This window comes from Zalophus californianus, chromosome 5, assembly GCF_009762305.2.
Source record: "Zalophus californianus isolate mZalCal1 chromosome 5, mZalCal1.pri.v2, whole genome shotgun sequence".
In the NCBI taxonomy this organism is placed as follows: Eukaryota; Metazoa; Chordata; class Mammalia; order Carnivora; family Otariidae; genus Zalophus; species Zalophus californianus.
In genome coordinates this window covers 21,236,024-21,257,557 of record NC_045599.1, presented here as the reverse complement: position 1 = coordinate 21,257,557, position 21,534 = coordinate 21,236,024, and the positions used below count along the sequence as shown (strand labels likewise).

Here is a 21,534-nt window from a genome sequence, read left to right as displayed (position 1 = left end):
AATAATTATCCTAGGCAAAAAGGCTTCATTTGAGAAAAACAAAAGATTTAAACCTCCAAAATGCGTATAAGAATCTCAGAATGCTTCACACGTAGTTAATGAATTGATTCATAATATTTGAGGGCTGCCTTTGATAGTTATTCACTTGTCATCAATTGAGTTAATTCAAATTATAAAACAGTATCAGGTTTTAACATCTTGGAGAAAATTCACTTCTGAACATAACTGGACAGATATGTCATCTAAAGACAATACTCTTCACCATTTTATATAAAGTGTTAAAAATGTCGTTGTGTATCCCTATTTATATTTAGTTAAGTTCAACCAATATAGCAATGGATTCATTTAAACACAAAATTGCCTTTTCCTCTTAAAATCACATCACTGTAATTTCATCTATAATGAAATTCTTTTGTGAACTATTTTAATGAATTTGGATATTGTGAGTCACTTGGCTAGATTTTAATTTGAGCAGTATGATTTAGTCTTAGAAATTCTAGAATATCAGAGCGGGCTAACTTTATACATTGTGTAGTCCTACCCTCTCATTTTATACAGGATGAGAAATCTAACATTCAGAGAGTTTCAGGGACTTGGCCTAAGGTAATAGAGTCAGTCAGCTGGCAGACCAGGTCTTGCCACCCACCCTGAATTTCCAGTACTACCTGGGCTCATGGTAGGGATATTATTGTGTTATCTCACGTACAACATCTTCAACCATTCTGGACTCAACCCAAATTTGGGAACAACTTAAAAAGCATTCCGAAGTGACAAGAGGGGGAAAAAAATCTTACAATCGAATAGCAGTGTTTATAATTTACATATTTCTGGAACACATCTTATTTGATATTATTCATTTAGCCCTGTGGCAGGCAATATTCTAGGATGACCCTAATGAACCCTCACCCTTGTCTAACTCCTTTGAGTGTGGGTGGAACTCACTGAATATGATGAAATATCACTGCTGTGGTTATGATACATCAAATGGCAAAAGCAAGATTATCCTGGTTGAGCCTGATCTAGTCAGGTGAGTCCTCTAAAAGCAGAGAGTTCTCTCTGGCTGGTTGCAGAAGAAATCAGAGAGATGTACTCCAGCCAGCCTGGAAGGAAGCAAACATCAATGTGGTAAACTTCCTACTGGGGCCAAATGGTAAGAAACTGGGTGGCTGCTAGGAACTGAGAGTAGTTATTGGCCAGTAGCTAGCAGGAAAATGGGGACATCAGCCCTACAGCTTCGAGAAACAAATGCTGCCAACAATCATTGAACCTAGAAGAGGATCCTAAGCCCAACATGAGAACCAGAGCCTGGAATAACACCTTGATTTCAGCTCAGTGAGACTCTGATCAGAGCATCCAGCCACACCATGCCTAGATTTCTGATCTACAGAAACTGCAATAATAAATGTGTGTTGTTTCAAGCTGCTAAATTTGTGGTAGATTGTTACACAGCAATGGAGATCTAATAGAAGTCCCTACGACACTGAAACACAATGGCAGGTGGTTGGGAGTACAAGAATGAATGAGTCCATGTCTTAGACCATCAGTGTCTTTTGAGGAGCAAGGAGAGGTCAGTTAATAAAGCACTACAATGTCATGCAGTGATGGCTGGAACTGAAACATGTATAAAACGGCACAGCAGCCAGATGAGGAAAGTAGCAAGAAGTCTTCACAGAAAATTAAACTTAAACTAGGTTTTGATGGTTTAATAGAAGCAATAGAGCAGGGCTGAGAAGGAGGAGGAGGTTCCATCCTGAAGGAACAGCATGTGGAAAATAAGAATATGCAGGGCTTGGCATACTTAGGAAACCGCAGGTGGTTCTGTGTTGCTGGAGTGAAGGGGAAGGGAGTGAAGGAAATGCAACCAAGTAGATTGGGATCCACACTGTGAAGGACCTCAGGTAATGCAATGCACCCCGCCCCCGCCCTTGTAACCATGGCCTCCTTTACTTCCTGCCCTCATCCAGAGTAAGCCCTCTGGCTCCTGATTCTTCAGGTGTATCTGGCCTCTCTAACCCGCCTTTTTTGGTCCTTGTAGTCCTCACGCATGCTAAGCCCAGAGGCACTCTCCAGTAGCCCTGCAGGACATTCTTACCTTCAAGACAAATGGGGAGAGGGGGCCATAGAGAAGATGGCCCACTTGTGTGGCTGGGCATCCTGTGTTCCTCCCTGCTCCAGGCACCCTGAGAGCTCTGTGCCCTGCTGTGTCCTAGGGTTGCTGATCCTTCTCCTGGGCCACCAGTTGGAAAAGTTCAAAGTTTCAGAGTCTGCTGAGCTGAGAGATAATCCATGGGCTGGCCTGAGACCTGGACGTTTGTTCTTTTGGAGCACTTCCTGCCTGAGTATAAGCACATGTTATAGGTGTACAGGAAGTGCAGAGGCTTCATCCAAAAAACAGATTTCTGACATCAGAATTTCAAACAAGTAAACAAAAACCCATTGATCCTTATAGGGGGTTAAAGTGTTGGCTGGACCCAGCCCGGACCCAGTTAAAGGAGTTATTAAATTGCATAAAGACTGTTGGAGACTGAGAAGACAGGATACTTGAAGGATTTTTTTTTTTTTTTTTTAAAGAAAGATGTGCTCTCACTTCTCACCAAAGTAAAAGATTGGGATCACCTAATGTCAAGAGAAATGGACGTAAGTGGGGCTCATCAGAAAGCCTGATGTGTGTCCCAAGGTAGGAAGAACACCGTGGTCTAACTCCGGGCTGGCAAGTCACGTGAGAGATGAGCTAGCAAGCCACTCCTGCTTCAGAGTGATGGAGAACTGCAGGTGCTCTGCATTTGTCCAGAAGAACATGCGTGGATGTTTCTTCCTAGATCAGATGTGGGCCACATGTGAGAGAGGGCTGGCTGGGGCAGCCTCAGGACAGAAGCAGAGGTAGAATCCTGGGCTCCTAGGGGCTGAGGAAGTGAGTAGCTGCTCACAGGGAGAGCGCATCTGCCTAAATCAAGGGAACTGCAGGCAAGACACCTCCCGAGAACCCATGAAAGCCTCTGTGAAATGTCTGCTGTAAATGGTTACCAGGCCTGGGGAGCTGGAGGTCATCTTATAACTTCAGCGCTCGCTGACAACACTCCCGCCCCTGACCATGTTTTTTGCCTTCCCCCATCCCAACCCTAGAAGAACCAGAGCTTCCAGAAGCGAGAAGAGAAGGGCCTTCCCCTTCCACAGCGTCCCTGCAGCGTGTGGCTTCACACTGTGCTCCCTGTAAGACAACTTTAAAGCAAGTTGTAAGTTTTTATTCTGACGTAGGAACAGACACACAAAACCCAGTGTGAAGTGACCATGGGCCTTTCTGTGGCCTGAGAATACGTGAAAGAATCCTGACACTTACTATTGTTTTTCATTTTTATCCTGAACAGAGTAAGAAATTCCCCATTGAGCACATCTTACAGGGAGAGCGGGAGACATGAATAAAGATGCTCTCTGATTGTACTCCACATTCAGAGTGTCGATTATATGTGCCAAATGTTGTTTTTTACCTATAAATCTTCAATCAATCTACTTATTAATTCACATTTGAGAGAGGAATATGGTCATGTGACTAAGAATCCTGGAAACCTTCAGCAATCCCTCTGTTCCAACAGCTGAAAAATAGAAAGGCAGATATCTGGAAACATGGCATTTAAAAGGTGATTTCATTTTCCCACTGTTGATAGGTATCAATGTTCAGTCACTTATTATAGTCATTTTCATACTTTTCCTTTCTGAAATTATGTTTGCAGGCATCAATTTGTTTTTACATAAAGACTAATTTTGACACAAGAAGCTCATCATAATATTCTCCCACCCCAAAGGAAATAGTAACATAAACTTCTCTTTTTTCCCTAAGCTAATGCTTTAAAATGGAGTGGGATAAACACTGAGTTTGGGACTGCACATTACTGCTCTTGGTTTCAGTGCTGCTTTCTTCCAGATGTCTCATACATTAAAAGGGCTTACTGGAAAACATATCACTTTGGCCGATTTATTGCAGGAAGCAAGGGCTCACTCAGACTAGGGCTGCTTGTTTGTTTATAATAATGCAGCAACTCATGGAAATGTGACAATGGGAATACTGGGGCAGGCCTCAGGAAGTACCCTTAGAGAGCCACAGAAAGAGCCAGCCCCCCTTATGCAGTACCTTGGCTTCTTTCTTTCCCTCTTCCTTCCTGACTCACCAGTTCCCCTACTTACTCACAGTATCTGCTTTCTCATAAATGTAGCTTGCTCATGCCCATCATTTCTGCTGATCCTTCTGTTCAGCAATACAGTGATCCGAATCTCCCAGCCTTGCTGTTCTGAAATCCCAAAAGAGGGATTTTACTCAGCTTATATTTTACAGCCAGCCCCCCAAATCATGGTTGCTGATCAGAACGACAGCAGAAGCCATCCTTGGGTCAGGTACCCATCCTGGATCCAGTCAGTTCTGGGAGCCAAGATCAGCTGGTATGCAAATCAGTCACTGCCTCAGCCACTGCCCACTCAGCAGAGATGGAAGGCATGGCTGGCAATGGTCAGTAGCTCGGGTACACATGCAGAAAGTTTAAGAGCATGTCACTCCATTATATTCAAGAGAAATCAAGAGCAATGGTTTAGTAAATTGATTTATATCCTACTCATGGGAATGATGAGGACTCGAACCAGGGCAACGGGAGTTAGAAAGAGATATCAGGGCATGTTTGGGAGACAGGTTGACAAAACTTCATGATTGACTGGAGGGCTGTCGAAGTGGGGCGAGAGTAAGTAGAAGAAAGCACGGCATTTGGGATGACTGCCAGTCTTCTTGCTGTGGCTACTGGATAAATCCTGGCACTAACTATTCCCTGACACAGAGAGTATAAAAGGAAGGGGAGGTTAGTTTTTGGTTGTCCTTGGTGGATGGGAAAGATGGGACATGGTGAATTTGCCATGCTTGTGGGATATCCAGGTAAAGATTAAATCAGAGGTCTGGGCTGGAGATGCAGATTTGAAAGTACCCAGGATATGGCTGAAACTGCATCCATCTGGCACCGGTGGAAAAAAGTGAGCTAGGACTAAGCCCTGGGAAATACCAAACTTGACCACATGCATAGAGGAAAGCCAGTAAAGGAAAACGAGAATAAGAGGTGATAGAATGAGGAGTGAAAGAAGGTCATGCAATTTGTATTCTTTGCTGCCTTTGATTATATGATAGCACCAGGCACTATTCTGAGCAGGGAGGATAGAGCAGCAGATAGTCAAGTGTCCTACTCACGGGCTTGCATTCTAGAGGGAGAGAAAAACAATAAAGTTATTACATCAGTGGAAAATAGCCATATCTTGAAAGTCAGAAAAGTTTTTCCCAGAATAGCTAACAGTATCTAATATCAAAAGAGCTAGGATGAAGAATTAAAAGAAGACACTGGATTTGAAAATTATATAGGTCCTAATCCCAAGAACCTGTGAATGTTACCTTATATACAAAGGGACTTTGCAGATGCCATTAAGTTAAGGATCCTGAGATGGTGAAATTATCCCAGATTATCCAGGTGGGTCCTAAATGTAACCACAAGTGTTCTTGTAAGAGGGAGACAGAGGGACTACAGAGGAGAATGCATATGATAAGGCAAAGGAAGCAAGAGGCTGGAGTGATAAGAAAGGGGTCATGAGCCAAGGAATGTAAGTGGCCTCCAGAAGCTAGGAAAGGTAAAGAAACAGATTCTCCCCTAGAGCCATCAGAAGGAAGACACCCTGCCCAGTGAAAGTGATTTAGGACTTCTGGCCTACGGAACTGTAAAAGAATAAACTTGTGTTGTTTTACACCACCAAGTTTGTTGCAATCTGTTACAGCAGCAATAAGAAACTAGTACAAATGGTAACTCGACTGTATTGAGAACAATTTTGGTGGGGAAAGGAAGAAGATACAGCCCAAAAGAAAACTGCAGTAGGATGATGAGTGGAAGGTTCAGAAGACTGCAGAATATCTATCTTCAGGAAGTTTTCAAACATACCTTGTTTGAAAAAAGACAACTAAGAAAAAAAAAAGCATCAGAGAGAAGAGCTGAGGACTTGATTAACTGATTAGCTCAATACCCAAAAATGACAAGCCATGTTGGGAAGTACCATAACCCTCAGCCCATCTCAGAAGAGCTAAGCATTCAGGCAGCAGAGTTCAGGGGTTTCCAGAGTGACTCGGACACTGGCGAGTAAACCATGGCAACCCATCCTCATCCACAGACGCAGGTACTGGACCCAGGGCTCTTGTTCAGCACAGAGACCAGAATACTTTGACACTGTGACCCCAAATCCTGCACTTGGCACAGATCTTATCTCTATTAACACAGAAATCCATGACAAACATTGAGGCACGGCCAACAGAGAATGGTCTCATCTGGCTGGTCGTTCATTTAGGCACTGGTGTTCAGCATTTTACCTCCCCTCTCAGGTTCAAAAAGGATGAGTACCAAAGCCAATGTACTCTGGAATTATAAAGGCTACAAGGACATAAACCTTCAGGAGAAGGGGAAAACATTAAAATCATACAAAAGACGGAGAAGGAAGGCTCATAGAAGCAGTGCCAGCCAACAGATTAGACACAACAAGAAGAATCCAGCCACAAACCCACACTGAGTGTCAAAGCCATCTTTCCCTGGTGCCCAAATGTTATATTTGAACTATTTCTGATGGAAAGCTTTCACCCTTAGAAACAAGGTAGGCCTAAGATTAACTGAAACTTTTCTTAATAATTCAGAAACACCAAGAAATAGAGAGGATTCAAGTTAAAGGCAAGTTCAGCCTATGGCTGCATTGTGCTACTCACAATTCCACAATGCAACCCAACTCCCCTGAGAACCCCTGGTGGGCTTTACTGCAGCACTGCATTGCATAGAAGACCCCGGCAATGATCCCAGGTCCTCTTGACAGGTCAACCCATACCCTGCCCACTAAGGGAGGAAAGAGAGAAATGAACCATAGGAACCACTTCCCTCAAAACTGGGTTGAAATGTACAAATGCACCATCAGGGGACTAAGTTAAACTATCAGCTGAGAAACTCCCTTGTTCCTTGATCAGGCAAGGGAGGTACTGTCATTTATCTTTTTTGTTAGAAATGTAATGCTAGGAAGTAAAAATGGGCATCTATTCATGACCTAGTTTAAACAAAAAAAAAAAAAAAAAAAAGAGGTGTTAGAAGTTGGGAAGGAACTGCCAGAGGAGCTAAGTTTCAGGATTTAACTCCACCTCCCTCTATGTTCTCTTTGTAAAGTTAGGCTCAAAGTAAGGCCAGCATCACTCTTTTAAGGTCGGTGGAGATTAAGACATTCAGAAACCAGATTGTGGGATTGATTCCCATTGTGATTGCTGACTTCTAGTATCAGACTTTTGTTCTGCATGATAGCTCCCATCTTGCCAACTAGCAAGATTCTTGAATTTGGCAAGGATCCTGCTCTGTGAAGCATTTTCAAGTTGGGAGTTTTTAGCAATGCCACATTTCTCTAAGCCAGTAATAAAGAAAAGGTTGAGAGGGCAAAGGAAACCATGGCGTTCTCACCTAACAGCATAAAACAACTTCCCAGGCAGCAGGTGCAGGCCAACATGTCCAGGGTGATCACAGTCTTGAGTTAATGAAGGTTTTTTGTGTTTTATTTTTTAAATTTCTTTACCTTACCAAGTAAGTGCAATAGCTAAAATGTAATTAGCTATTCCCCCCTTCGCTTGATTCATTTAAAGTGATATTTTCTATTTGTATATGTGTGACTACATAAAAAACACAGTATTGCATTTCTTGATGTTTTATAACCTCTACACAAAGTGAGACCAAAGAATGCCTTCAGGAGAAATAAAGGACACTGCTGTCATTCTACATAAATTTTCTAGGAGTAAGCAAGAGTGGAACAGATAATTACAAATACTGAGAAAGAAGCATCACTTTGCCAATGGTGCAGAGTCTACAATTATGTGCAATTCCCTACTTAGAATTTTTAGTTATGCTCAACATTGAAAAAAAAGATAAATGATTGGAAGGAGCAAAGAGAAAGGGGGAACTTGAAACACTGAAAGCAAGTTCATTGAAATGGAGATGTTGCCTCACCCTAAGAGGGGAGGTAAGAGTTTGGTAGTCCCACTGGCACCCTACTGTCATTTTTTTTTTTAACCATGGATGTGGGATCCTTATAATCTTCCTTATTGTTCTGAGGTCAAGAATGGTTTCTTCTGCTCACAAAACATGATGACTTTTCATTGATTTTTTTTTTCAATGCTCTGACTGGTTTTGCATATCTGGAAAAGATACATCTTCAACCGGTAGAAATAAATCTTTTTCTTCTCTGCCAAATCCATAATATGATCATTTTCTATCACTGACAGCACCATCAGATAAGTAGACGTGCCTTGCTAGATTAGAAGTGTGCTGAGATTTTTAGTAGGAACAAGAATGTTGCTAGAGACCCAGATTAAGACATGTTCAGCACATCCTACAAATTCTTTTCGGTTCTGTCCTGGAGGTGTCCCCTCAAGTCCCAGCCTGACTGTGGGACCCATTCAGGGCTGACGTCCTCCCAGGGAGGGCAGAAAGGAGGACTTTAAGATGGATTGCAGCAGGTGACATTTAGACGAGACTAGATGGGTACAGGGTGTTGGTCCCTTCAGATCCCTGGGGTCTTCTCCAACCCCTCACACTAGACATGAGTTTACACCAGAATAAACTGAGGAAGGGGAGGCAAATCTGAAAAGGAGCAAACCATAGTATCACTCAAAGGCATCAGAAAATAAAGTTTGAGATTCTGCAACAGCACAGACTTTTTTCTTACTCCTTTTCATCATTTGTCAGTTAAAATGTAGAACAGGAGAAGGGGAATAACAGTGACACTACCTAGAGTTGTGCGGCATTTTCTATTTTTCCCCAACTTCTATTTTTTAAACTACATATTTTATTCTTTCAGCAATCTGTGATATAAATAGAGCCAGTATTATTATCCTTATTTTTGAGATGAGAACAGTGAGGCCCAGAAAGGGGAAGCGACATCCATCAGGTCATGCAGTGAGTCAAAGACGGCCCAAGGAATAATACCCAGTTCTGCTCTCATTTAATCCAGAACATTTACCCTACTGGCTTTAAACATCCCTTTCCTCCTTCGCTTTCTGGTGGTGGTTCTCTTTTGAAAATGATCCCTCGCCAGCTGTGGAGTGAAGATGGATCCATGTTCAGAGTTGTGGAGAACTGTTGTTTAAAGGCCCCCCAAGGGGCCTGTTTCCATTGCTTACCTGCAAAGCCAATGTTTGAACCTGTGATGGAAGTCCCTTAGAGGCATCTGCTGGGATTCCTCCCACCCGAGACTGCTGTAATTAGCTCTGCTAACAACTGTGATTGAACGGGGCTTGTTGTAGTCATTGTTCACTGACAGACACAGATAAGCGCCGCATCTCAGCAAGTGGTGTTCTAAATGGTGTTTTTTCCTGCTTGGTTAAACTCATGTATGGCACTTGTCAGGGATGCTATTCCCACACAAGTGTCATTGCCAATGCCTTCCAGGGCCCACGAAGATTCCCAGGGAATGCAGTGCCATGCAGTGGAAGAGACTGTTTCTATTTGACCTTGCCCAGGATCTGGCTGCCTCTCCTTCGTATGGAAAACATAGGTGTGGCCTGGCATGATTAAGGAGAAAGGCAGTCTCCGTCTTCTGACCCTGAAGACTCCCACATTTTCCGATCTCTGCTATAAGAACACTTGTAAGGGAAAGTTATAATGTGTGGTACATGCAGCCTATGCTTTTCTGAGACTGTGCTCTTATTAGAAGCAAAACAAAATGCTGCTTATGAACACCTGCTGGTGAGGACCAAGCCAAGAGGCAGCGTGGGTGTTGGATGAGAGGTGTTGCCCTGGCAGTAAATCCAAGTTGCTCACACCAAAGGAAGTGTTTCTAGGGAAGCTATCTGAGCAAGAGGTAAATACTTAGTCATTCAGAGTAGGCCATAAATGAGTGCTTCTTCTCCAACAAGGGAGGGTCTGATTCCAAAGAGCTTAAAAAATGATTGGATAGCATTTCTCTCTTCAATCCATCCTTTTATTCACAATATACATTCCTTTGTTAAGAAATAAGAGTCTCTGTAATCAAACTCTTGTTGGCAAGTTATTAGAGAACTACAATTTGTGTGGGTGGTGTTATTTCAACCATAGTTTTTGCATTACGATTCTAAATAACTTAATAAAAAAGGACTCAGGCCTTTGTATGTTCTAAAATACTGTGCTGTATATATCCTGTGCCTTCTTACCTACTCCCCAGGGCCACCAAGTTTTAAAATTCGACTTCTTAAGCATTTCCTCTCCTCTGTCTCCTTGTTTCAGGGTTCAATGCTCTTGAGGTCTTCATCATCTCTTTGCCTATGTGTTGCACAAGCCCAGCCTCCTCAATGGTCTCCCCTGCTCACTGGCCTCCCAATCTCATCTCCCATCTACCTTATCACCACCTCCAATTATCCTTCCAAATCACAGGCCTGATCAGACTACTCACCAACCCATCATGGCACTCCACTGTCACAAAAATGAAGACCAAACCACAGACTTCGGCCTGGTAGTAAAAGGCTTGCATCTAGTCCCCATGTACTGTACCATGCGTATATCCTAAATCCCATGGATTCCAGATAACTGCCCTTGAATGAAAGCATCATCACTTTGACTCTCTCTCTGAGCCTTATTTCCTCACAAAATCACCCTTTTTGTCTCAACTCAACACACATTTCCTCCAGGAAAATTCCCACCCTTTCTTCCAATCCAAATTAATCAATCACTCTCTCCTCTAAGTTCGTACAGCACTAGATATATGTCTATGTATATATATGCTTTCCTGGGATATAATTCACATACCACACAATCCACCAATTTAAAGGGTACAATTTAATGGGGTTTTTAAAGTATAGTTGCAGAGTTGTGTATCCATCACAATTTTAGAACATTTAAAATTTTTTTTTTAGGGCACCTGGGTGGCTCAGTGGGTTAAGCGACTGCCTTCGGCTCAGGTCATGATCCCGGAGTCCCTGGATCGAGTCCCGCATCGGGCTCCCTGCTCGGCAGGGAGTCTGCTTCTCCCTTTCACCCTACCCCTTCTTGTGCTCTCTCTCTCACTCTCTCTCTCTCTCAAATAAATAAAAAAAATAAAATAAATAAATAAAAATAAATTTATTTTTTTTAGATTTGAGAGAGAGAGCATGCATGCGAGAGAGAGGCAGAGAGAGAGAAAGCACAAGTGGTAGGGGGCAGAGGGAGAAGGAGAAGCAGGCTCCTCGCTAAGCAGAGAACCTGACGTGGGGCCCGATCTCAGGGCCCTGGGATCATGACTTGAGCAGAAGGCAGACGCTTAACTAAGCCACCCAGGTGCCCCATAATTTTAGAACATCTTAATCACCCCAAAAACAAACCCAGTACCCATTAAGAGTTCCTCCCCATTTCACCCTCCCTGAGCCCTAGGCAATCGTAATCTACTTTCTATCTCTATAGATTTGCCTTTTCAGGACATTTCATGTAACTGGAATCGTGTAAAATGTGGTTCTTTGGGACTGGCTTTTTTCATTTTACATATTTTTTTCAGAGGTCATCCATGTTTTAGCATGTACCAGTACTTCATTTCATTATATTGTTGAATAATAGTCCGATGTTTGGATATACCAGGTTTTATTTATTCATTTTTCAATTAATGACATTTGGGTTGTTTCAACTTTTTAGCAATTATGAATAATGCCTCATCTACACTTTGATTATCATTCAATATGTATGGCTTACTATTACAGGGTTTTTGTTTGTTTGGCCTGTGTCTTTTTTATCACTTGTTGATAAACTCCTATGGACAAAGAACATTATTTCACTCTGTAATTTCCACATGGCAAGTATTCAATAAATGTCTGATGGATGGGTGAATGGGCAGATATTAGAGTTTTTTACTGTTGATTATTATACAAGGTACTCCAAATAAAAAATCTTAGAGTGGAATCAGTAATAACCCAAGAAAAAACACAATAAATTTACCCAGTATATTATAACAAACATAGGTGGGTCTTAAATAAACTTTAATCTCGGCCCTATTTCCTGGAATTCCATACATGGATACACAGTTGAGTCTTTCAGGGAGGCAGTTCCTTTGCTCATAATAGTTGTGAACTAGGTAGACAGAAGCCTGGAAGACGCTAGACTTTTTCTCCTAAATTGACTCCATGGTGTCTTGTTGCTCTTGGCTTCTCTGAGGTTATTATTATAGTCTAGGATAGTGGTTCTCCACCCTGGCTGAGCATCACAATCCCCTGTGGAGCTTTTACAAGATACAAATTATCTGGGTCCCGCCTCCCAGATTCTGATTCTACAGCTTGGGTAGGGGCCCAGGTGTTCACGTGTTCTTAAAACTATAAAGACATTTCTGATGCATAGCCAGGTTCAAGAATTCCTACATCAAAAGTTGCCCTGAGGTTAAAAAGAATTAATCGTATAGAGCGTGTATGAGCACTTTACTCCTAGAGAGTATTTTACTCATCCTGGGATCATGCCCATTAATACTACCTAATGTTTATAAGGCACTTTTTATTTGGAAAGAGCTTTGCAGTCATCTTTTATTAGCTAGGCTTGCATGCTGGGTGACCTCGTACAAATCACATAATCCCTTTGTGTCTTAAATTTCCTCAAATGTAAACTGTTGGCTGTAATACTGACCCACCCTCAAGGGGTATTGTGGAGACTAATGGGGGACTTTAAGGCATTCAGCAAACATAAAAATGTTACATACATGCTTATTAGACAGGTATGAAGTCCTAGTCACAGCCTTTTAAAATGAAACAAATAGCAAAATAAACTTGAGCCTTTCCTGCAACCTTCGTCATCATCTCAAAGATCCTTTCCCAACACCACAGTATGGCAATGCTCCCTCTGTGACTATAGTCACAAAGAAAGACAGAGCCAATCGTGGCAGCAAATATGCAAAACATCCCTGAAATAAAGTTTATTAACCTTCTCATTTATCATTCATAATGCAATTTAGAGATTATATCTAAAAAATACCCTCTTCTGAAAAATATTCTTAGAAAATATTTGTGCGTGTTCACACAAGACTTGAAGCTGATGCTACATACTCACTGTTGATGTTAAGCCTGAAGGTGCTTTCTAGTTTGCTGGTTGTTTTTTATATGGCTGTATTTAGCCTCTTCTCATCTCTCCCACGTGGCTGAAAGAATATATAGTCAAAATGAGACTTTGAGACCTAGTTCAAGTTGGAGGTGGGTGAGATTACGAGGCAGAGTAAGTTTCCAACCTTGGAACCAAACACAGGTCTTGTAAGGATAGTGACCCACAACTAAGGGCTCATTTGCAATATATTTTCACCTTCTTCGAAAAGGGAATCAGAAAACAGATGCGGTGTTTCCTTTTTCCATTTGGCTTTGAAAGGGCCACAAAACTTTCAAGGGCCAGATCCAATTACATATTTCAATTCATTTACAACTGAATGGTTTCTATGCCTCTGAATGGGAATTAGTACCCTCATTCCCACCACAACTGATTTGAGCTATGAACTAAATAAGCATGACCTTTCTGGGGACACTTGACCTTGACCATGCTCTTTTTCTCTGGGCTCCTGAGGGTTTGGTTGTATTCCCAAGGGCAGTTGTCTGCTTTAGTTAAGCTCAGGCTCAGGACCAGCTAACAATTAAATTCTATTAAACAAGTCTTTATTGAGTATTTTTATCTGTGGATGGTATACTGTAATGCTTACTGTGGAGGCTACAGAAAGTTCCTTGAGATGCTCTAACTCAATGACCTTAGGTCCCTTAGACAGGACAACACCAACAACCTCCCCACAAAGACTCCCAGGGTTTAGTCACCTGACATGCCAGTTTTCAGAGGAATCCTAGATTGGCCTTCAGCAGACACCAAGATGAAATGTCATTAACTTCTCACACAATATTTTGCTACCTGCAGTACCTCGTCAGACCTTGTTCAGAATTCAGAAGTTCCTGTGAGAAGAGCCTCAGTGCAGGGAGTCTCACTGGTTAGGAAAGTCATCTATTATGCATAGTTATTGTTTTTAAAATAAGGTCAATTCGGGCGCCTGGGTGGCTCAGATGGTTAAGCGTCTGCCTTCGGCTCAGGTCATGATCCCAGAGTCCTGGGATCAAGTCCCACATCAGGCTCCCTGCTCCTTGGGAGCCTGCTTCTCCCTCTGCCTCTCTCTCTCTCTCTCTCTCTCTCTCTGTCTCTCATGAATAAATAAATAAAATCTTTAAAAAAATTAAAATAAAGAAATAAAATAAAATAAGGTTAATTCTAGCATGTTTCTACATCAATCATCTTTCAGAGTTTCAGGATTTTTGCTGAACATCTTAAGGGGAGAAAGAACCACACGGGCTCCATTTCAATAGTTAGGAGAAATTAATGCTAATTCATGCCTTCAATGGGATTCACTTTGGTATCCTGAACACTTTCTTCCATCAATATGGAAAATCCCCAGAAGTACGTATTGTGGATTTTTTCTCTGTAAAGAGATGCAAATGGTTACAATAAGTTGTATGATTTCCTCTCAGTCTTTCGAAGTTCTGTTTTTTCTGTATCTCAAGGTAAGCATCCCTGCTTTGCCGATCTAGAAGCCAAGACAACATGGATTAGTTTCCTCACTTTCCTCAGTGAAACACAGACAACCTTGTCCCAGACCACTGGTCTCCTTGAAAGCACGGGAAAAACTTATGGCATTTTAAGACAGAGGAGAAATCAGATACAATTTTCTGGTCCAGTGCTCGTTTTCTGTGTCTTTCACATGGACTCCTTAAGATCTTAGATGATATTTAATGATCCTTACATGTTAACTTTACTTTCTTTCAACTTCTTTAAGAAATAAATGAAAAACACTCAACTATTTACTTGTGAATCTCTATGACTCGGGTCATAAAATACAATCCAGGCAAAGCCAAACAAGGCACTGGAGGGCTGAGAGACAAGGAGAATGTTATACATTGGATTTAGGATTTTGAAATGCCCCGTTTCAGTGGTTTCCCGATTGTCTTCATGTAGAGGGTCAACACCGGCCTCTCATTTGTAGCAGGTATTTTGCTCTCCAGGAAGACTTCTCTGATCACGGACAGGGATTTTCCAAAGAAACTCTTCCACAAAACCAGATCAATGAGAAGCACCCTATTTAACAAATGTTAAAATTTTCAGTTGCACTTTTTATGTCACCTAAGTACACACCCACCTCCTGAGAGCATCTCTTTATTTCTTTACGGTAAGATTCAAATAAGCAATCTGTTTCCTTTCTAAGTATTTTTGGATTAACAATAATACTTCTCTTACTTGTATTTTAGTCCTGGTAATTAAACAGTAAAAATGCTAATTAGTAGCCTGTATCTGGAGAGGAAAAGCTATTTCTTGATGGGCAAAATTCAAGCTGAGATAGAGACCTCACAGGGCACTATGATAAATGGGTTGGGCTGCATGCTAAGGGAAAGGATTAGGGACCAAATTGACCAACTCCAGAGAGAGATTCTGGCTTAGTGGAAAGACTAAGCTGAGATCCGAAGATATTATAGATACTCACAAGACTAAAGTTATCAAAATGCAGACATTTGTTGTTAACTGGAGAGCACAGAAGATACTGTGTTTCTTTTTGACCCGCAGCTGACTTTAGATTTCAAACAACTTACACGTTAAGAAATTAATTGTCTTTTTCTCCTATTTACTTTTCATTTCTGGAAACATATTGAGCTAGAGTGAAGGGAACACTGTTAGATGGGCGTCATGAGTACAATATACCAGAATCTGCACCCCTTCTTCCCATAAGTACCTATGAGAAAGTCAAAGGTGATGCTTTCAAATTCCACATCTGTCAGTTATTAGCTCCATGATGGTGGGCGAGTCTGAATTTCTAAATACATTAGTTTTCTCATCCACTTGAGGAGGAAAAATAGTATCTCGTTGGAATGCTGTGAAGGTTAGAAAAGCCGTTGTATGAGAAAACACCAGGAGACTAAGCGCATATTAGCACTCGGTACATGTTAGAATAATGAGGAAATGGAAGAAGTCAGAGAGGAGTCGAGCTCCCATTGCCCACAAGCTAAAATCTATATATTTAGCTGGGTATTCAGTGTGCTAGAAAATCTGCTCCTTTCTCCTCACCAGCCCTTTTCTGACAACTGTCCTGCTGAAGTCAAACATTCTCCGCTACGACTTGAATTTGCTTACCTTCCTGTCTCTGTCTCTGGCACTCTGACCACCCTCAGCCTCCATCTGCCAAAATTCTACCCATGTCTCCAGGGCCACATATCCCACTATCTTCAGGAATTTTAGGGGACTCACCTTCTCCTCCTCTAAACCCTGGTCCTTACTGTCTAGAGACATAATCCACAAAACACTTATTGCCCCAGGAGACTCCCAGCAAGGAAGAAGCCACAAATACGGTTCCCATCGCTGTGCACCCCACACCATGGTGCCTTGCCAAGGGTAGGCACTGAATAGACTCGTGATTGAATAAATGCATGATTTCTCACCCTGCCCCTGTTGTGCTCTTGGACAAAACACTTTGCCTCCTTCAGTCTCAGTTGCCTCAGCTGTGAACAGAGGATAACAGCATGGATGTACTCCCCAGGTGTGCTGGGAAGAATAAACCAATGACTGAAAAGCAATTTGAAAATGTAAAATGAAATGCTATATATAAATGTTACATAATCAAAATCATTTCCTTCTGTATTATGTTTTATTTGGCTTTATATCTTGGAGTCCTTTGTGGGTTTCAGAATCTCACAGATGCAAAACCATCCACATTAGCACCTAAATTCTCTTGGGTAATAAACAATTATGTGTATTATAGCTCACGGCTACTTTTCCCTGGCATACTTACACATGAATCTGTCATAATTTGGGGTATTCATAATAACTAATGATACAATTCATTTCTAAGGGATAATCCATTTTTTTTCCTTCTTTAGCCAGTTACTGTTCCAATACTGCTGCCTCAAGGGAACTAACTTCCATTAAACCCCAAATCCAGATGATGAGCACACTGTTTGGAAGCTGAAATTGAGGAGCTTACAGTCTGAGACCTGGAAAGTGGTTTGGGGTTTTGAAGCACTACTTGTTTTCTATGGTTCTTTTTGCCCCCAATTCTGAATCCCTCCTTCCCTCTATTACAATGTATGTGTTACCAAGTGCTCAATGCAGCCTGATTTCCTAGGTGCCAGGAAAGACTGGATCAGCCCTTTCCACAGGAAAACAGGCAATGCTAGTTCAAAATACTATTACTAGAAGAGGCTTCTGACTTTTAGTCCACTGCAGGATATGAGTCCTAGAATGGTCCCTCCACGAAGATAGCAACTCTGAGGAAGAAGAGACAGTAGTAACATAAGAGGGTGATCGTGAGCATCAAGTGAGTAATTCGAAGAAAAGACATGGAACAGTGCAGGACACACGGTGAGTGCTCAGTAAATATTAGGAATTGTTGTCATTGGCAGACGGCCCACTATGAGCCCAGCCCTGTGCTAAGAGTTACAGAGAGCTTCTCAGTTGAGATTTATAACAAGTCAAGGAGGAAAACTCAACACTCCTCATCCCCACCCCATTTGGCTCAGAGAAGCTCAGCACTCGTCCAAGGTCTCAAAGTTAGGAAGCAATGGAAAGAAAATCCAACCTTCAGTCTATCGTGTTTCTAGAGCCCATATTCTTTGTCCTGTTTCTTAGAACACCCTACTGTCCTAAGGGTTGGGAGTCTATTTTTCCTCCCTTGAGTACATGACTCTCCCTTTCCAAATTCCTCAGTGTTACTCGTTCTGTTATGAAGTTTTAAAATTAAGAGTATTTTTTAATCTCTTCTAGTGGCCTTTTGGCCAATATGTGTAGTTTTATGTATAAGGCCATTTTTCTAAGACCATTCTAGTCTTTCATCAGACTTGTACTCATAGTGGCATCAATTAAAAAAAAAAAAAAGTTCAGTGTAGCTTTTCTTCCATGGCACGTATGAGGAAATCCCATGTTTTTGTAGAATGGAAGCTTCCTTTTCCCACGCATTTCTGTGACCACATTTTTACTTGGTTGGACCTGTGGCAATAACGCTCACAAGGGGCACTTGCACCATCATTTAAATGCACGAGACATCATTGTTTTGTGGGTGGTAGCACCCTGGCTGCAGACATCGTGCCAGAGCAATCCCTCTGTTACAAAACATCTCCTAGTTGTGGTGTGCAAACTAACACCATACTTCAGTTTGCAAAATCGCCTACATGATATTTTGTCCTCTATATGGCAATTAATATTTCAAAGAGTCTTATCATGAGTTATCTCTCTTCTCTGTGAGATTAATCAGAAGTATCACTGCAGTTTCATAGTTGGGAAACTCAGGTATGGGAAGGTTGCCTGTATGGCTTGCCTATGTAGTTCTTACAACGAACCTACAGCATAGCTGGTATTAGAATCTCCTGCTTCTGATTGCAATTCCTTGCTAAGGTCTTTAGCTCAGCCTGTTCAAATTCTGAATAATTTTCAAAGTGAATACATGCTGAGAGAGGTGGTGGAAATGGAAAAAGAGGGAAAAATAGTATTCACTTAAGCAAAGCTTCGAAAAACAAGGGCCCTTTTTCCTCATTTCCATTTACAGAAGGAAGGGACAATAATCCAATGAGATTAAAATGAATAGAAATTCCAAGTGTAGAGAGGAATTGTTCTGTCCATACTATTTTCCTATTTCAACATCATTTTGTTCTTTTCAACAGTCACTACTGCTATAAATGTCATGCACTTGCAGTGCTTTGTAACCACTGTCACTGTGTCTCCCTTAAGCAACTAAACAGAGGGGGCCAATTCTGCCACTGTGGTTTTATGGTGAGGAAGCAAGAGTAAACGGAGGTTAAGTGATTGCCAGCAGCACTCCAAGCTCAGATTAGAACTCACGGCTCCTATCAGTCACATCCTTTTGAAATTTAGAAGGTTCCAAAATATTGTTTCAATGTCAGAGATGGGTGACAGTGCCTGAAGGCAAATTTGCTCACCACCCACACCACCATAAATGGACCAGCCCTGCTTCCACGATTTCACGTCAAACTTCTCATTCCCAAGCCATTCCACAAACGTCCTCATCCCTCTGAGGGAAAGAAATTTCCTTCAGTGAAACAGGTTAGTACTAAACAGGTGACTTCTATGTCCAGATTTCCATGGTTTTCTGTTTGTTTCATACAGATAGGACTATAATGAGTTCTTACACAAGTAATAGATCTCCTTTACCCTTGTAGAATATGGAGATGGCCGAGACTCAAGAGATCATTGGGAGAATGACAGACAAAGGAGTAAGTCTGCGCCAGAGTGATAAACTCTTGTCAAATACCAATTAAAACAGAAGACAGTATGAAAATGTGAATGAGTCTAGACGTGCTGTCTCTTACATGTCATCCATTCGATAAAGGAAAATGAGAGCAGTTACTTGTCCAAGAACCCATGGACAATGATGTCTGTATGAAACAAACAGACGGAAAACCTTGAAAATCAGGAAACGGAAGTCTCTCGTCTAGTTCTGACTTATTTCATAAAAACAAATTTCCTATTTCCTTTTTTATCATCTAACATAAATACTATATATAGCAAGTACAGTCAACAGCCGATGTTTGGCTCCTATTACCAAGGTGATTTTTAAAATAATCACTAGTATCTGTGAAAAACCTTCACAGGGTGTTAATATGATAAACACTGTTGGCAAACTCTTTCTCTAGTTATGTCCAGGAGGAGGGAAAAAAAAGAATCCAAGGAAATACATTTTTCCCCTGATCCTCCCATCCCAACCTAGGCAGAGACCTGGTGTGTATTCCATTCAGGTGGTCTACAGCTAATTCCTTGTGGGCAAATGCCATTCTCCAAGCAGCATAGTAAGCAACTGTTGCAACTGAATGGAATGGACTCCCTTGCCTGTACCCGTCTTTCGATCCACTAAATGAGGAGGGGTTTAAATATATGCAATTTCTGCATCACATATCAATTTTCAGGGCCTACTAAGGACTGTCCAGACCCTGATTTTCTTGCCTGACAGCCTGCCTTATGGACCTTTCCCCACTGAGACAGGGAGCTGAGGAGGTGCCACTTGAAACTCAAACCAGGCGCGAGCTCACCTCAGAGCTGTAGCCTTCCCTGCTGGAGGGGCCATTTCAGTTCCTTTCGGCTATAGGCCTTTTGCCTTCCATCTTGCCAGGCAGTCTCATCAGTAATTGCTCATGAGAGCTGAGCAGGTCTTTAGGAGGTCCTTTGGAGGGCCGAGCTGGCACTGAAATAACATCTGTAAAGGTCCTTGGTCCCTCACACATGAGAAACTAAAACCTTCAGGACTTCTGAATCTGAGGGAGCCAATGGTTAGTGAAGAAGGTGTCGGGGCACCAGAGGGCCTGACCCTTTTCCTGCCTTGCTGAACTTCATTTTACTAACATGGTTTGAGTGCCTATCTGATGGCAGGTGCAGTTCCAGGTACACAGAGGCCGCTATGCACCCAAAGCTACGGTCTGGGGCTTGCTAAGATTCTAGGCCTCAGCCTGGAAAGCAACACCCAACCCTTTGCTTTTTGACTTGTTACACCCACAGCTCCGTATGTGTGTATGCTGCAGCCAAGGTAAGGGCTTAAAAACAGGCTGAAGAGCCTATCCGCCGACAAAAGGAGCGGCAGTAACCCGGCCGCCCAGAGCCCACCGAGCCTCCTTCTTCAGCCGCGACCTGCTCAGGGAGCTCAGGCTCCTCCGCTGCCCGCCGCTCGGGAGGTCCCTGAGCTCGGTCCAGGCACTTCGGAAGGGGCAGGGGCCGTGAACGTGCATCGTGGGACCTACGTGGCTCGCTCCGAGGTGTTCCTGCCCGCGAGGACGGGTGAGTCCGGGCCCTCTGGCGGACCCAAGGGACAGCAGCAGGGGAAGCCGGGCTGCGGCCGCCTCCCCACAGGGCAGCCCGGCCCCAGGTTGGGTCTCGGGGGCTCCGGCGCCGTCTAGCGCCCGAGCCTCCCTTCCACCCCCGGGATCTGCCCAAGTGCCTCAGGCGCTTCGGGTCGGGAAGGGAGCCTAGGCGCCTGGTCGGCTTCCCTGCTGCTGGTGGTAGAAAGCGGGGCTGAGGAGGGGATGTGTAAATGAACTTTCCAGGAGGTCCGCAGAGTCGGAGTTTCGTTTCGGAGAGAACCACTAAACCTCAACCACAACCTTTTCCAGGGAGCCCGGAGCTCCCAGTTTCGGGCCCGGGCCTCCAACTGTGGGTGATGCGGCCCGGGACTCACCCTCTTTGGGTCTCGGTTTCCTCCGACTGCTGGGGCTCCTTCGGGGCCGCCAAGTTCGGCGCCTCCCGCGGACGCCAGGTGTGGGCGTTGTCGACCAGGAGTCGGTCCGCGAGGCGGCCAGGCTCCTCGCTCCGCAGCTCGCCGACACGCCGCGACCCCTAGGGGTCTAGGTGGCCCCAAGCCTCTCTCAGCCAGGGCCTCCTGGGGCCGCCACTTCCCTCCCGAGGGACCCGGATCCCCGCGCAGCTGCCCCCACAGCGCCAGTCCGCAGCCCCAGCTCCCCACTGCTGCCAACTTCCCCGCCGCGGGCGCGTCTCCGCGCCAGCCCTCGGCTGCGACCGATTGGAC

At 43.2% G+C, this 21,534-nt stretch overlaps 1 long non-coding RNA gene across 1 annotated transcript; it reads right to left on the bottom strand.

Annotated features, from left to right (window-relative positions):
- Positions 1-115: 115 nt before the first annotated feature.
- On the bottom strand, positions 116-21,480 carry LOC113928442. Its single transcript, XR_003521901.2, has 3 exons — positions 21,187-21,480; positions 2,093-2,335; positions 116-1,100 (listed from the first exon to the last, which is right to left on the bottom strand). It is a non-coding gene; the product is annotated as an uncharacterized LOC113928442 (long non-coding RNA).
- Between the last annotated feature and the right edge of the window lie 54 nt (positions 21,481-21,534).